Genomic DNA, 17469 nt, shown 5'->3' with positions numbered 1-17469 from the left:
AGCAGCAGGAGCCAAAGGAGAGGGTGATTTCATATCTAAAATAAAAATACCAGACTTACAGGCTTCAGGTGCTGAAGCCATACTGCTGGGGATGGGTGGGCTGAAAACCAGACCATCTGCTATAAAACTGGCCACCTGGCCACCCTAATTGTGGCCACACTTACATATTCCCTCGCCTCCCATCTTTTTTGAATGGGAGGCAGCAGGAATAGCCACTCCAGCCATTACCAGGGGCGAAAGGAAAAGAGCAGAATTTCTCTCCTGGCGCACTTTAAAAAGGGGCAAAGAGAGAAGGTCTCTCTCCGAGTCGCACCGGTAGAGTTTCCAGGACTCTACCAGTTTCGGCTACAGGAGGAAGAATCAAGCAGAGGCCTACCCATTCCATTCCTAGCTTAGGCAGTGGCTACGAGTGGAAGGTGATCTGCTACAAGTCAAAACTCACTCATGCTGGGCAGCAGCGGCACAGTAGAGAGTTGAGGGCAGAGACTCGAGTTTACTGCGCAGAAAGCAGCAGTGGTAAACTATTTCAGTATTTTTACCAAGAAAATTCTATGGATATGCTACCAGAATGATTAGAGATGGAAGTGGGGCGTTCTGGGAGAGATGTATCTATGGCATCGCTATGGGTCGGACAAGACTCGACCACATAAGACAACAACAACTGTGTGCAGAGCACTATACTAAGCGCTTGGGAGAGTACGGTATAACAGAGTTAGTAGGTACATTCCCTGCCCACAGAGAGATTAACGAATTAAAAATATACTAAACCCTGAATCTAATGTCTTAGCCTTATGAACTCCTGTTTAGAGAGTGTTATAGTCATTAGAGTCATGGAGAGCTTGAGTAAGCAACAAACAGATCTGTGAAAGTAGAATGGAGAAAGAAGAGAGTGCCTTGCATCACTAAACAACATCCTCTCTTGTTAATGAAAGAATGCTTTCATAAGGTTTGAGGGAATATTCAGCCAGTATTCTTTTCCTAAAAAAGTCATAGCTTCAAAGACAGAGAGTGAAAAGCAAAAGAACACATTAGAATTGTTGTGAGTACAGATTCAAAATAAAAAAAAAACATTAGAAGGAACAGAAAGCAAAGAAAAATTATAACAGTATATATTTCTGACAGAAGAGCCAAAAGTAGACATTTTTCTTATGTTAGAGATATAACTGCAGCTTAAAATGTTTCACTGGAAAAATGGAAAAATGCTGCTCAATTCCATTTAGCCATCGGAGGGAAGCCCAACATCCCTGTCTAAGCTTAAATGAATGTTCTCAACCTTTTACTCACTGACTTTGTTTTCAAAACATCAAAAAGCATTTGGGTGTATCCGTGAAATCTAAGCACATTCACAAATGGCAACTCAAGTGGACAGGACTTGGTACTACTTGGAAAACTACTGACCAAACAGAAAAATATTCCATCCCTCCCCTCATATTTTCCCAAAGGGAAACTGTTTCCTTTGCACAGATTGATGCAAGAGTTGAGATATTCTTCACTGCCTTCCATGTCATTGCACAAAAGAAATTTAGGAAAATTGCCATCGATTCTACTAAAGGGTGATTTTTGTCAGGTTTCTCTAATGAAAGATCGAAAAGTCAGCTGAGTGTCAAGGACTCAAGAGGAAAAAATCCCCCCTCCTTATCTGCCCCAAACATATTCTTTTAGCAGCACTGTATGCCAGAATTAATGACTAGGACTGCAAGCTGGTTATTCATTCCTTATGTTTTAAAACAACAACCGGCTAGCCTTCAGCCCAATTTTCAAGAAGTCTGGCTCTCTTACATTCATCCAAGAAGACAAAATCACTATAGGTGATTTTTGCTTTCTAAACTGGTAAGTGCTACAATAACATATTTACGGGAAGATAGTTTAAAAAAACAATAACTGGAAACCAATTCCTAAAAATCCAGAACTGACAAACCCTAATTTAACTTTTAATAGCCCATCATCCTGCTGCCAACAAAGCCAAACACTGGCCCACTGTTGTTATCCTACTTCTAGTGAGGTTTTTAAGTGGCTGAGATCATCAAAAAGTTATTTTGATTGGATTTACAGGTGACTGGACTTTAGGTGTTTATTCTGGGATCATCTGTTATTTCTTCTTATTAGCATCCTCATACCACAGTGTTTGGTGATAAAAACATAGAAAGATATTCATACTGAACAATATATTCTCAAACAACTTGATTTAACACAGCTTTCCCCAGATAACAGTATAACTGGAGTAGCACAAAGGCTTGTCTTCACTTCCTTCAATTAAAGACCAAAAAATACCAGAAGATCTATCATGTTACTTTCATTAAATGCCACTCCCTCTTGTTACTATTCCCTCCTTAAAAAACAATTCTCAGATAAATCATTTGGAATTTCTCAAAACACCACATTACTTCACTGCATAAAAACCACTCTCCCTGCTCCAAATACTTTCTGATCTTAGTTTCCAAATGTCCATCTTTTTCAGGTTCAACTCCAATCTCTCTGTTATTACTTCTTTAGTAATTACCTCCTTGTTCTTTGCTCAGAGTAGGGCTCCTAGAACCTCTTGTCTACACCCACTTCTCATTTGCTCTAATGAGTCATGATACTCTCCAAGTTGTCCTCCTTGTCCTGATCTTTCAACCATACTCCCCGCATTTTCTACTGAACTTCACCCTGACTTTGGCAAATCACGTCTCTGTTATTCAGGTCATTCTTAATTTATTCTTATGCTCCAGGACCTAGACATTTGCCTGAACATGTACAAATGAATTATAGAGTAAATATGAAAGTGATAAATGATAAAACTGGTTAAGTAAGGTCAGCATATTAAGGAGTAGTATGTGGGGGGTTTTGTTGTTTATGGAATAGCACCAAGAAAATGAATAAGGAATGGCATTATAACCCCTTACTTTCACATATAACATGCAAAGCAGAATTAATACAATATTCTAACTTTTAATTTGGGAGCCCCATATTCTGGGTTCTTGAGAGAAATTTTATCTTGTATGAAATGAGAAACAACCCCTGAATTTTTAAAATGAGACAGAGGCAGAAAATACAATGATCATCTGCAAAGACTAAAAATGCATATGAAAACTGGTAAAATGAAATAATATGGTTTGCACTGACAATCAGTTACTTAACTATTTCTCCTGGACAGCAATTTGAGACATCATTAGTAATAATACAAGTACTAAGGTTGACTGTTAGGTTGGTACAACAAGGGAAAGAATTTCTTAAGGAGATAGGATTTTATTAATAATAATAACGACATTTGTTAAGTGATTACTATGTGCCAAGCACTGTTCTAAGAGCTAGGGTAAATGCAAAGTAATCGCGTTGTCCCACATGGGGTTCACAGTCTTAACCCCCATTTTACAGATGAGGTAACTGAGGCATAGAGAAGTTAAATGGCTTGCCCAAGGTCACACAGCAGACAAGTGGCAGAGCTGGGATTAGAACCACGTCCTCTGACTCCCAAACCCGTGCTCTTTCTGCTAAGCCCCGCCGCTTCTCTTTTAGGAAGGCCTTGAAGATCGGGGGAACTATGGTCTAAAGGATTTGTGAGGGATTTGTGAAAGACCATTTGGGGTCCACTCTGATAACATGTGTGAACAGCTCCTATAAGTAGAAGGCAGATGTGGTTTCGTGGAAACAGGGACAATTTCGCTTCACATGAAATCAAATTGTTGGGATGTTGTCCTGGTCTCTTTGGACAGCAATCAGGGAACTCTGTTTCTTCCTTTCTGTGACTTTATCCCTTATCCTCTCTGTACTTCTTTTCCCCCTGTCCCTTACTGAGACTTACCTAGATTCTCTTGAGCATACCGAGCCTCCTTCACGGAAAGAATAAGATGCATTCAAAAACCTGGGCCTACTAATTAGTAGAGACTGCAGTGAGAGTCAGAATCAAGAAAAAATTCAGACCTCTTCAGCAGCCACAATGCCACACACTATGACTGAGGAGGCCAGAATGTGGCTCTAGAACTGCTGGCCACATTTAAAAAAATCCAAATGCAGCTCTCTGATACTTCCTGGAGAACACAACTTTGTGATTCTTTCTGCCTGTCAGCTCATGGCTAGCACCTTGGTTCAACCCACACTCTCCACTCTGAAACTAACACTTCCAAACCCTAATGTTATGGTATTTACTCAGGAGAGGAAAATATTTTTTAATGGTATTTGTTAAGCGTTTACTCTGTGTCAGGCACCGTAATAAGATCTGTGGTCGATGCAAGCTAATCAGGTTGGGCACAGTCCATGTCCTAAATGGGGTTCACGGTCTCAATCCCCATTGTACAGATGATGTACGTGAGGCAAAGAGAAGTTAAGTGACTTACCCAAAATCACACAGCAGACAAATGGCAGGATTAGGATCCAGGTCCTTTTACTCCCAAACCTGAGCTCTTTCCACTAATAATAGTAGTAACTGTGGTATTGTTAAGCACTTACTATGTGCCAGGAATTGGAGTGGATACAAGCAAATCGGGTTGGACACAGTCCCTGCCCATGTGGGGCTCACAGTCTCAATCCCCATTTGACAGATGAGATAACTGAGGCACAGAGAAGTGACCTGTCCAAGGTCATACAGCCGGCAAGTGGCAGAGCCAGGATTAGAACCCATGACCTTCTGACTTCCAGGCCGTGCTCTACCCACTACACCATGCACTAGGCAACATTACTAGGAAAGAAGATGGTGGAGAGGTGGGATGCCAGTTGCTCCTTTGCTGAGCACCTTCCTTTCTTCCCCTCAGTACGGTTAGCTGTCTTGTTACTTTAGAATTTCAAAGATGAATTTATAGGGCTCTCCAAGGCAACAAGTTTGACTATCCCACCCTATTACCTAACTATTTTAACAGTTGATAAAATTATCTTAACACTCCTCTCTTTGTTATCAAGAATTGCTGGTTTACTGTATAACCAGTACTGAGAAGAGTATTTATTGTAATAGATTACTGCAGTTATTGTAATAGGTAACTGCAGACTGAATGGGGAGTCTTGCATAAAGGAAAAAATAAGTAATTAGACATCAGGATGGTACTTTTAAAAACCCTCTATCATGTGGTGCCTAGAAATAGGAAATAAAGACCAGCACATCTGTGAACAGTTTAGTGATTTCATAATCCTGACCAAGCTTTATATTTCTCCCTTCACATAGGAGAACTTCTCTGGAAATCAGTGGAAACTCTGTTCTCTATGGGAGCGAGGGCAAGACATCTTATTTCCAAATCAGATGGAGAAATGATGTTAGATTATATTTTGTCTTCTTATTCTGGCAGCTATTTTAAAGCACTCTATTCTTCCACAGCATGGAAAAAGTGGGTGGTCAAAAGGATATGTAAGGTGTTTACATGTGTGCTCATGATAAAGATAATAATAATAATATTAATGATAATAATGATATGTTAAGCACTTACTATGTGCCAGGCACTATACCTAACACTGGAGTGGATACAAACTAATCAAGTGGGACACTTCGAGACAGGTGTGCAACTCACGGCCTTATCCCTTCTCCCCTTGTACTTTCCATACCAACTCATGGCAGTAGCACTAAAAATGTGTCAAGGAACATGCAAGCAGCACAGAACAGTTCACAATCTAAGAATTTAACATTAATACAGTAAAAATAGCACCGGGGATGGCACAATACAGGTAAATGACTACTCACCTTGGCAAAGCATGTAAAAAGTCTGCTTTTTCCAGTAATTTTTGAAGAACCAGCTTCTAGAAAGATCTTCTAGGAAAGAGATTATGTGGATCTAAGAGAAATGGAGAAATAATTGACTGATGGATGTGCAGTCAATACATGCAAAATGATATTTCTTATCAGCTAGACTCCCTGCTGCAGAAGTTGAGGAGGAAGTCACGGCCAGCAGTGGGGACTGGAAAGAAATGGTGGACATACTCTCCAGAACACACTTGTTGGTTCACCTACAAACCAGCTGGGACTTTAAAATTTTTAAACTGAAAAACTCAATATGATACATAAATAGTAAATGTATTTCTACTGATCGTTAGGTCTGTGGAACAGACCCTTAAAAGATTATGGGTAAAATTGATACCGAATGTGGTCTGGACCATCAAGATTGTGTGACCGGAATAAGGACTGCATTTTTACGATGATTGATGTCATCTCCCATTGAGAAGAATTAAAGAGACTCAGTCCTGAGTCTTCAGTTCCCAAGAACCTGAACCAAGGAGTTGATTATACTGCTGTGGTCTTCACTGTCTGCTTTAGCCGGATACTTTGAGGATTCCTGCTGACCCTGTCTACCACGCAAGATGCCCGCCATGGTTCTTCAGTCAGAAACTTTCATTACTGATGGCATAGCCCCAGCAGGCGTTCCCTCACTTCTGGTTTTCATCCCCTCCACTCTGGTATCGTTTAGGTCTAACTTTGGGAATGTATTTTCATTGTACTTCAGGAAGTGTCAGTGTTAAGTAAATGACGAAAAGCTGGCCATCTGCCCAATAAAATTTCAACGATCGGATACATAATTCACCAGGTGTTTTCCATCTGCTGTTTACCCTCATTTTTCCAGAGACTTTCAAATAAATTTCCTTGGCCTTTTTGCAAGTAGCTCTTTTCTACTCAGTCATACTCCTGTACAAGAATCCTTTTATTACATCTGAAGAGTTGATTTCTAATGTTTTTTCACCATGGTCTCCCAAGTAGTTTTTTGTTTTTATTTGATATGAAATACAGTCTATATAATACAGTCTATATTTACAAAGAATAGAAGACAAAGACCAGCCCATTTGTGAACTGTTTACTGATTTCATAACCCCAACCTGGCCTAAAATCTCAAGTAATTATAGGAGAGTACTTAGAGTTTAGGAATGAAAGGTTCTCTATTGCAGAACATTTTCCTGAGCTAGTTAGTCCCTCATGCCTCCACAAAGCTCTCCTACTCCCCATCTCTCTAATCCTTCTCCTTCCTAACCACTTTCTACTTGGGCCCCATGTGCTATATTCAGAGGTTCAATTATTTTTAGGTGTTGAACTAAACACAGTGGAATGTCCCACTTTTAGATATGCCTTAAAGACTGACTGCTGCCCCAAATAGAAACTACCTTCTGGTTCCCCACTCCTAAAAAAGTGTACAATAGCTACCATTTCTGGAAATGGATTGTCCTGATTTTTTCACTGAACTTCAGCTTGCTTTTTAACCATATGTGTTTCTCATCCTGAGTGACACTTCAGCATAGGTGAAAACAGGGACATGTTAAAAAAGAATATAAATGACGGTGTGCTGTGTTGGAGAACTTCAGATCAGCAAACAGGTTGATCCAGTCTAATGAGATTCGTTATGTCTGCGCAATTAACACTGACAGTAAAATCTATACTATCTTTTAAATAAAAGGCAGGTGTGTAATACAATTATAAAAGCATGGAATTTTTCTAGAAGTTAGTTCTATTTATTATGCAGCTTGATTCTCCCCTTTGAACTTTGGAAGGGCTTTGACATGTTTTTCCCCTCAGATTCTAAGCTGTCGCAGCTAGGTTTTGTGGCAATTACAGTTAGGGAATGAGCTGGTTGTCACCTAAAACCATTACTCCTACTTTCTGATTGTAGGCAGCAGCCAGCAAATTAATTCTCAACCTTGTATGAACACAAAAAACGTATTGGTCACCATCAGCCTTATGCAGAGGTACAAGTCAAACAAAAATGTCTCCCAGAGAGAGATCTATCCTACCTCTTCTGTGTCCTGTTCTTAACCACTTGACCAGTAACATTTACTGAGCTCCCACTACTGTGCAGAGTACTGAACTAAATGTTTGGGAGAGTACAAAAGAATTAGAAAACATGATCCCTGAATTTGAGGAGATTACAGTCCATATATATGAATGATATTCTTCCTTCAGCTCAGGGGCCAACACAACCAGACTGGTGCCTAGAGGGCAGGGCTCCTCTCCAGTGACGGTAAGCAGGAGGTGGGGAATGAGGGTCCGTCCCTTAATTTTGCTTTATTCTCAGGGTCTGTGGGATTTTACAATGAATTAAAAGTGGTAACTTACTGAATTTGCCCACAGTTAAACAGAGGAATTATTTTTATTACCTTTAAGGCAAAATATTCTTTGTTTCTGGTATTCATTGAGCAAAGAGAATCCTGCCAGGCAGGGATATACCTGTAAGCTTGACTATATAGTATTTGGTAGTGTTATTTTGTAACATGTTTTGTATGTATACACAGAAGATAATCACTGGGGACATTTGATAAATGTGACATATATTTTGATGATAATCAAAGGAATAGAATATAACATATAATAATTATATTAATATGCAAATATCTGTCCTTGTTTGAGGATGATGCTACTAATGGAGAATTTTATGGAGAGAGGAGCAGCGTGGCTCAGTGGAACGAGCACGGGCTTGGGAGTCCCCGTGACTCCTGGCAAGTGGCTTTGCCACTTGTCAGCTGTGTGACTGTGGGCAAGTCACTTAACTTCTCTGTGCCTCAGTTCCCTCATCTGTAAAATGGGGATTAAGACTGTGAGCCTCATGTGGGACAACCTGATTACCCTGAATCTACCCCAGCACTTAGAACAGTGCTCTGCACATAGTAAGCACTTAACAAATACCAACATTATTTATTATTATTCAAGAAGTAGCTATGCTTGAAAATACCAATGCATAATCAACAGTTCTTTCTGCACTGAGCTATATCACATATTTCATTTGATGCTGAATTTGCAATTTACTGACTTTAAGGTAGACTACTATGGGGCAGGCAACATTCTTCATTCATCTTCCTACACTCACATTTAGGAAAGAACTAATTATAATTGAAAATAAAACAATTTTTCCATGTGAAAAGTATACATAAATATTTTTGCTATAGAGTCACATTTATTTCAGAAAACAAGGAAGGAAAATAGTCCATCTTTGGTGCTAGACAGCTTTGAAAAACAATTTTAAAAGAAATGACAAGAATATTGCTCACAAACCCTGTTAGTATAGAAATTCCATTCAGCATATAGACATCAATGAAAACTATTCTGAACAAACACCTTATTTAGTGAGGCATGCAGACTTACAATAATTTACAGATGTCTTTTAGTTAGGGGGCCATACTATTTTGGGAGAAAACGGGGCCAGTTATATATCATCCCCAAATTACATTACTCCCATTTCCGTCTCAGCAACTCTGAGAATACATTGGTTGGGTTGTGGGGTGGGACTGGGCTAAAGAAGTATGGGGTTAAGGTCATTCAGGATTCTGAAGTATTTGTACTGCAAGTTCCAAAGTGTGTTTGAGCTAATATTGGACATGCTCGGGGACATGGAAGTGCAAATATTTAAAGTGAGTGAAATCAGTTGGGTTCAGTAAGAGGGAGACAGACCAGTGCAGCCACAGAAGTCCAAATTCTGGACATTTGATTTTATTTATCTGCCTAGGACAAGCTTCAAAGGTCCACAACTGTCCCAGCAAAGCCAGGATATATATAAAAACATATGGCCTGTCTTAAACCATTTATTTACTCTCTGGTCCCTCCCAAATCCCACTAGTTCTTAAAGGTGGAAAAAAAAAAGGCCAAGAAAAAAACTTAGCTCCCTGCAGAAGGTTTTTTTTTTATAAATATTGACATCTGGAAGAGATATGACAAAGATGGGCTAAATAATAATAACCATTAGGGCACATGTTAAGCACAGACTATTTGTCAAACATTGTACTAAGCGCTGGGGTAGATACAAGATAATTGGGTTGGATGTAGTTCATGTTCCTCATCAGGCTCACGGGCTAAGTAGGAGGGAGAACAAGTATTTAATGCCCATTTTACAGATTAGGAAACTGGGGCACCAGAAAGTTAGGTGATTTGTCTAAGGTCATACAGCAGGAGCTAACAGAGCAGAGAATACAACCCAGGCCCACGCTCTTTCCACTAGGTCATGCTGCTTCCCACAGTCAGAAGGAAGTCAGAAGAACCTGGATCCTAATCCCGGTTTCACCACTTGTCTGCTGTATGACCTTGGGCCAGTCACTTCACTTCTCTGTGCCTCAGTTCCCTCATCTGTAAAATGGACATTACAACTGCAAGCCCCACGTGGGACAGGGACTGTGTCTACCCTGATTACCTTCTATCTGCCCCAGCACTTAGAAGAGTGCCTGGCACGTAGTAAGCGCTTAACAAATACCATTAGAAAAAAGCAGGTAATAAGGGTCCATGTATATGGTCAAGCCCATATAACATGACTGAAAGCCACAAACGAAAAACATAGAGAAGCAGCGTGGCTTAGTGGAAAGAGCACGGTCTTGGGAGTCAGAGGTCGTGGGTTCAAATCCCGGATCAACCACTTGTCAGCTGTGTGACCTTGGGCAAGTCACTTAACTTCTCTGGACCTCAGTTACTTCATCTGTAAAATGGGGATGAAGACTGTGAGCCCCACGTGGGACAACCTGATGACCTTGTATCTACCCCAGTGCTTAGAACAGTGCTTGGCACATAGTAAGCTCTTAACAAATACCATCATTATTATTATTATTATAATAGAACTGAGAGCCACAAATCGAAAGAAATTCCTTTAACTAAAATGGCGAGCAGGTTTTCTGGTGGTGGGGAATGGCACAGAGGGTTGGCAGCAGGCGGCAGAGAGGAAGGTGCTCCTGGTACAGGTAAAGCAAGGAACGACGGCAGTGAGTAAGCAACAGACAGGGCAGGTGCCGGGAATGGGATTAGTGCTATGCCTCCCTCGGCCCAGCGAAAGGGTTGAAAAAGTGGCAGCACAAAGCAGGCCGCCACCTTAGTGGCAAAATAATAAATGATAATAAAGCAAGTGTTCGCTTTAATATATTCTCCCAAGCAGTTGGTGATTACCCTGTATTCTCCCAGCGCTTAGAACAGTGCTCGGCACATAGTAAGCGCTTAACAAATACCAACATTATTGTTATTATTATGGCGCTCTATACGAAGTAAGGGCTCAATATTTCCAACTGACTAACGTGCATCAGCCACGTAGCAAGTGAAGGAGAGCCACAGTCCAGTCATCCCCGTCACATGAAGAGAACTCCTTTCCTCCAATCTATCTGGGCCCCCCTGCTAATTTCCTCCGCTACAAACCTTATGCTGTCGAGTCGTCTCCGACCCATAGCGACACCCTGGACACATCTCCCCCAGAACGCCCCGCCTCTAACTGCAATCGTTCTGGTAGTGTATCCACAGAGTTTTCTTGGTCAAAATCCGGAAGTGGTTTACCATCGCCTCCTTCCGCACAGTAAACCTGAGTGTCCGAGCTCGGCTCTCTCCCATGCCGCTGCTGCCCGGCACGGGGAAGTTTTCACTTGTAGCATATTGCCTTCCACTCTCTGGCCACTGCCCAAACTAGGAATGGAATGGAGTGTCTCTGCCATTTGTCAGCTGTGTGACTGTGGGCAAGTCACTTAACTTCTCGGTGCCTCAGTTACCTCATCTGTAAAATGGACATTAACTGTGAGCCTCACGTGGGACAACCTGATTACCCTGTATCTACCCCAGCGCTTAGAACAGTGCTTTGCACATAGTAAGCGCTTAACAAATACCAACATTATTATTATTATGCCTCTGTTTGACTCTCTGTAGTTGAGACTGGTAGAGGACTGGAAACTTTCCAGGTGCGACTCTGAAAGGATATCACAATTCTCCTGTCATAAATGGTTGACAAGCTTTGGTCCAGTCGTGAAGATCTTGGAACTGAGAACATTTGAAAAAGAACTGACTATTGTGCTAGTGGTTTGGACCACTTGTCACTTTCACTCTCCTCCATCTCTGCCGGTCAAGTTATCACTGGGGCACGGAATGCAACAAGTAAGTGGTCCCGGGCGCATACAAGAATTGTATATTCAAAACCCATTCATGGTCAAATTGTCGGCGGCTTAGTGCCGATGATTTTTTTTATGGTATTTGTTAAGGGCTATGTGCCAGACACTGAACTAAGTACTGGGGCAGGTACAAGCTACTCAGGTTAGACACAGTCCATGTCCCACATGGGGCTCACAGTCTCAATCCTCCTGTTACGGATGAGGTGACTGAAGCACAGAGATGTGAAGAGACTTACCCAAGATCACATCAGGGACAAGTGGTAGAACCGCTACGATGTGCCATGGTGACCTAAACCAACAGGTGATTGCCAGGGTAGTGACCTTGGCAGCTGCTGCTGGCTTCATGGTCCATATTTCTAGCTATTTTCAGTAGCCCTGGAAAACCCATCCACTTTGCATGACCCATAGATGGTTCTTCTAGGATCAGAAACCTTCACCAGTGGGGAAACAGGCCCAGCAAAGATTCCCCACCTTCCGACAGTTTCACCCTCTCACTGCAGTGAGTGTAGATTAGAGACTTGATGACACCACAAAATGTTCTCTGCATTTCTCTGGAAATTATTCACCTTCAACATCTTTTTTCTACTCAATTTAGAAAATGTTGAAAATAGCACTTTCTGAGTACTATCTCCCACAATTGCTTCCTGAGAGATAAAAATGTGATGTGAAATCATGCTTTCTATTTGACATATTCTAGTCCTGGCTTAAAATGGTTGACCTCTAATGAATGCAAATGTTCCCATTGAAATGAGCAAAATTATCATCAGTAATAAGAATTAAGAGTAAGGGAAAACTAGAATTCAAAAAGGATTTAGGGTCAAAATCATACACTATAATCATCAGCAATTATGGGTAATTTCTTCCTTGAGAAGGTAAATTCTACTAAATTCCCAGCAGCAAATTACATTCTAGAAACAAAATTTTGTGTTCATTAGAATTTCTGGATGAATGGTGTAAACAAGTCAATTGTTTTTTCCTTGAAAGTTTTGCTGTAGCAATCAAGTTTAACATGTTGTTGGCAATTGGTTTAAATGCTTATATGGAGCATCTACTTCCTTAGAATTGTTTCCTAGCATTATAGCAGAAGAATGTATATTTAAGGTGATTTGAAGTTAAACGGAGTCTTTTCCCTATGATACTCTTTAGGTGACTAGCCAGCAATTACTCATCAATGACATTTATCGACAGACAGACTGAGCCCCACGTGAGACAGGGACTGTATCCAAACTGATATCATGTATCTACTTCAGTGCTTGGTATAGTGCTTGGCACACAGTTAGCGCTTAACAAATGCCATCATCGTGATCAAGGGTTTTTAGTGTGTGGAACATGATACTAATAGTAACCTATGGTTGGGCAAAATTTGAAATCCTTAGATGTATTCACATTGCATTATATAATTAGTATATTTTAAGACAGCTTTTGCATGATATCACACAGTCACTACTTTAAATATTCCCGGAATGTTTTTTGCAGTGAGTTCAAGCATCTGCTCCAGGACTTCTTAAGGAGAGTCAGTAGGCATTGTCATCCTGGAGAGGTTCACAGATGTATTGTAAACCTGTGCAGGCTGGGAATGCAGCATTCCATTTTTGCATTTCTAGGTATTTGTAGAAGCAGCATGGATTAGGGGAAAGAGCCTGTACCTGGGAGTCAGAGGACCTGGGTTCTAATCCTGGCACTGCCAATTGCTTACTGTGTGACCTTGGGCAAGTCACTTAAATTATTTGTGCCTCAGTTCCCTCAACTGTAAAATGGGGATTAAATGCCTGTTCTCCCTCCTACTTAGACTGTGAACCCCAGCAGGTCGGGGATTGTGTCCAATCTAATTAACTTGTACCTATCCAGCATTTAGAACAGTAAGCAATTAACAAATACCATCTAAAAATACTCTAACTCTGAGGATCATTGTGTTTATTCTGATTTTCATGACTTTTAACGATGTTGGCCTCGTTGGGACACCTCTAAATATTCTGCTTCTGGATGCCCTTCTAATCTTAAGTCCCCTTTGAATCAGGCTCACATCTTCTCTGAATTCAACATTAGCTTTCCTGAATCTAGCCCAGGGATGCTCAGCAGGGTTGCCAACCATCCATAAATTCACATAAATGTGCCCCTTGCCGTAGTCATGCCTGCCGCCGAAAAACGCAGAAGTTGTACCCGCTTTCACAGCTGCCACTGAAAAGGCTGTAAATTCTGTAAAAGTGATCTGAATTTGTTCATGTCTGTAAAGCCCTTAATAATATTTAGATATCTATAAATATTACAGCAGCAGCAGGCATCAGTGTGCCACTTCTCCACCGCTTTTGGTGGCGACTGCGGTGGGCACAGCTGGGTGAATTTATGGGTGGTTGGTAGCATGGCATCGTGGATAGAGCATGGACCTGGGAGTCAGAAGGTCATGAGTTCTACTCCCAGCTCAGCCGCTTATCTGCTGTGTGATCTTGGGGCAAATCACTTCACTTCTCTGGGCTTCAGTTACCTCATCTGTAAAATGGGAATTGAAGCTGGGAGCCCCACGTGGGACAGAGACTGTGTCCAACCCAATTTGCTTGTATCCACCCCAGCGCTTAGTACAGTACGTGGCACATAGTAAGTGCTTAAAAGAATCACAATTATTATTACTATCATTAACCCAGGTCCTCAGTTTGCCTGCAGACAAATGTCTGCAATGCCTCACCCTCATCCATCAAACACAAAATTTATTGAGTGCCCATTGGGTATAATAAATTAAATTGAATATTTCACACCACATCAGAAATGAAATATGGAGCCAATGGAAATACATAAATGACTTCAATAAACTGACAAACCTGATCTATGTGAAACTTTAATGGGAAAAAAGAAAAGTCTCCTGGCAATGCAGTCTACAATGTATTTTATAGAATAATGGACATAAATAATTATACTGTATGATCAACATAGTAAGAACATAGAGAAAAACATCACTACACACTCAATGAGCTACAGAGAGGACCCTAAGACATGGTAACCTACGAATATGAGGTGAAGCTACATACATATGCATCAAAGTACACCCAAGGATACTTTGAAAGAAAGTCCTAATTGTCTACTCTTATGGAATACATAAAAATTTGACTGTAATGAAATCTTTTTTCACTGAAGCCCACAAGCCCAAAGGTGTTCACTGTTGTTACACTGTATATGAATTATAATAAAAATATTTATTAAGCAGTTACTATGGTCAGAGCACTGAACTAACTGCTGGGAAAGAGTACAAAGATGGAAATTGGACACATCTCACTAAGAGTATGTGAATATCCCAAGTACTGTTTTCTTGAAAGCATGCAAATTAGTTTGGGCCCTTGGTTCTTGCTGCAGGCAACAAAAAAATGCAATAAAAACTGAAAATAAATATAACTTATTCAGTCTAAGATTTGGTTTGGTCATTAAATAACTACGCTGCTGGTAGGAATGGGAAATGCTGGTAAAACTATTTGTAAGCTGATATACTTAAAAAATTTCCTTCTGACCTAATTTTCGGCTTTCAGAGGAATGGACATCAAGTCTATGCTGACACAAGTAAACGTAAAGATCAATTTTGATTAGTGATATTGGTCATTTTTATTGAATTCCCCAAATTCCAGAAACTATCTCTGATCTCTTCTACAGTTAACTACCTCTCAGTTATTTAGGGTAGAATTAAACAGTTTGTGGCGTTCCCTCTAGCTGGCTGTCTTTGGCTTGTTCATTGTTCACGAATATCATTCCAGAAATAAAAAGAAATCAGAAGAGGAGGTGACATTCAAATCAGGCCATTTTACTGCTTTGAACAAATTTGGTGGATTGATATCTGGGAATTATCTGTGGATTTCCATCACCACTGGCCTGACCTCCATTACCCTGGAAAATTGAGAGTTGGCTGTATTTTACATCTTTTTTTTTCACTAATCTAAACATTTCACATCAGTTCCCAAGGTATTTTACATAATCTTACTAACTGACCAGCACTGTGAAGAAAGAAGTACCAGGAATGTTAAGGTAAGAGGGATGAACGCTTTTGAGATGTGAACTAATGTGAAAACTAGCAAGTTAGTGACATAAAATGATAGCTGCTCATAGGCATTAGTTTGTAATAAACAGCAGTGCACGTTACACTTTATTCTGTCGTATTTATTAAGGGTTTACTGTTCCAAGGCACTTTACTAAGCGCTTGCTATATGTTTGGCAGAAATTCTATGACAAAGCTCTTTTAAGGTACAAGGTCCTGAAGTTTCCAAACAAGTTTAGAATAAACCCTATCTTTGCCTCCTTTCGGGGCTTATTTGGCAATATCTCCAAGAGACTGTCCCCGAGTAAGCCCTCTTTTCCCTAACTCCCTTTCCCTTCTGCATCAATTATGTACTTGGATGTGTGACCTTTGGGCATTTGATATTTGCCCCACCCTCAATATCATAGCACTTATGTACATATCTATAAATTATGTATTATACATTACTCATTTATTTATTATATAATAATAATAATAATGTTGGTATTTGTTAAGCGCTTACTATGTGCCAAGCGCTGTTCTAAGTGCTGGGGTAGATAGAAGTGGGGCTCACAGTCTTCATCCCCATTTTACAGATAAGGGAACGGAGGCACGGAGAAGTGCCCAAGGTCACATAGCTGACAAGTGGTGGAGTCAGGATTAGAACCCATGACCTCTGACTTCCAAGCCTGACCTTTTTCCACTAAGCCATGATGCTTCTCTATTTATATTAATGTCTGTCTCCCCCACTAGACTTTGAGCTCATTGTAGGTGGGGAACGAATCTGCTAACTCTGTTATACTGTACTCTCCCAAGCGCTTATTACAGTGGTCTGCACATAGTAAGCTCTTAATAATAAGTACTGAGATATTAAATCTTTCAGGTTTTAGCTTGCTGGAAAAAAAAACCCGAGAAACTCTCAAAATCCTGTGTTCTTCAGATAAGATCAGCCGTCAGCCCTAAATTTCTTAAACATATATCTAGGTTCTAACATCCGTACCTCAGATACAATCCTAAAATATTTCTTGTGCCCCGAATTCACCTGACATTTTAAAAAATAATATTAGATCAAATATCAACAAACAGCAACAAAGGCAAGAGACAGTGAGTTCTCAGATCACATTGAAATTGGAATTGCCATTTATGCATGGCTTAGAAGAATTCATGAAAAACAAGTAGTAAGTCTCAACATACTGCTCAACATTTATTAATGGCTCTGACTATGTCTGACTATGCATGACTGAGTTGTTAAATATGATGGGTGTGTCTGAAGAGCATGAGCAAATTGGCCACACTGAACTTTCCAGGGGACACAGCCGACATTTACACGCTGAAATCACAAACTACACATCAACCATTTGGAACGGAAGACCTGTCTGCATTTTCTGGCTCTTCAAACAACTCTCGCCAGACTTGATTCTTAGCCTAATAAGCTCACTTACGACTGCCCTTTTTTTTTCTGAGGTTTTTTCCATTTCTTCCTTCCCTCAGTTCATTCTTTTGGAAGGATCTAAAAGTTAGGAGAAGGGATTGCACACTGAAAAACTTCAAAAATAGTAAAACTCCCCCGGAGAATTCTCACTTGCCACACGGAAGATCCAAGTTAGAGTCAAATTATGGGTTTGAAGGGATAGGGGCTTGTAAAATAGGGGAGTCCCTTGGGAGAAAAGAGGGAAAGCAGAGGAGAAGGGAGGAAAGGA

The 17469-nt window shown here is 40.5% G+C and overlaps 1 long non-coding RNA gene across 2 annotated transcripts in view; it reads right to left on the bottom strand.

Annotated features, from left to right (window-relative positions):
* Window positions 1-17469, bottom strand: part of LOC103171203 — a 59510-nt gene that overhangs the window by 34296 nt on the left and 7745 nt on the right. For both annotated transcript variants that reach the window (XR_005660314.1, XR_486650.3), the window contains exon 2: window positions 5645-5735. This is a non-coding gene — a long non-coding RNA (uncharacterized LOC103171203). The remainder of the gene's footprint in view (window positions 1-5644; window positions 5736-17469) is intronic.

The sequence above is a fragment of the Ornithorhynchus anatinus genome, chromosome 9 (assembly GCF_004115215.2).
Source record: "Ornithorhynchus anatinus isolate Pmale09 chromosome 9, mOrnAna1.pri.v4, whole genome shotgun sequence".
Lineage (NCBI taxonomy): Eukaryota > Metazoa > Chordata > Mammalia > Monotremata > Ornithorhynchidae > Ornithorhynchus > Ornithorhynchus anatinus.
The sequence above is the reverse complement of the archived record's forward strand: the minus strand, read 5'-3'. Positions and strand labels throughout refer to the sequence as shown.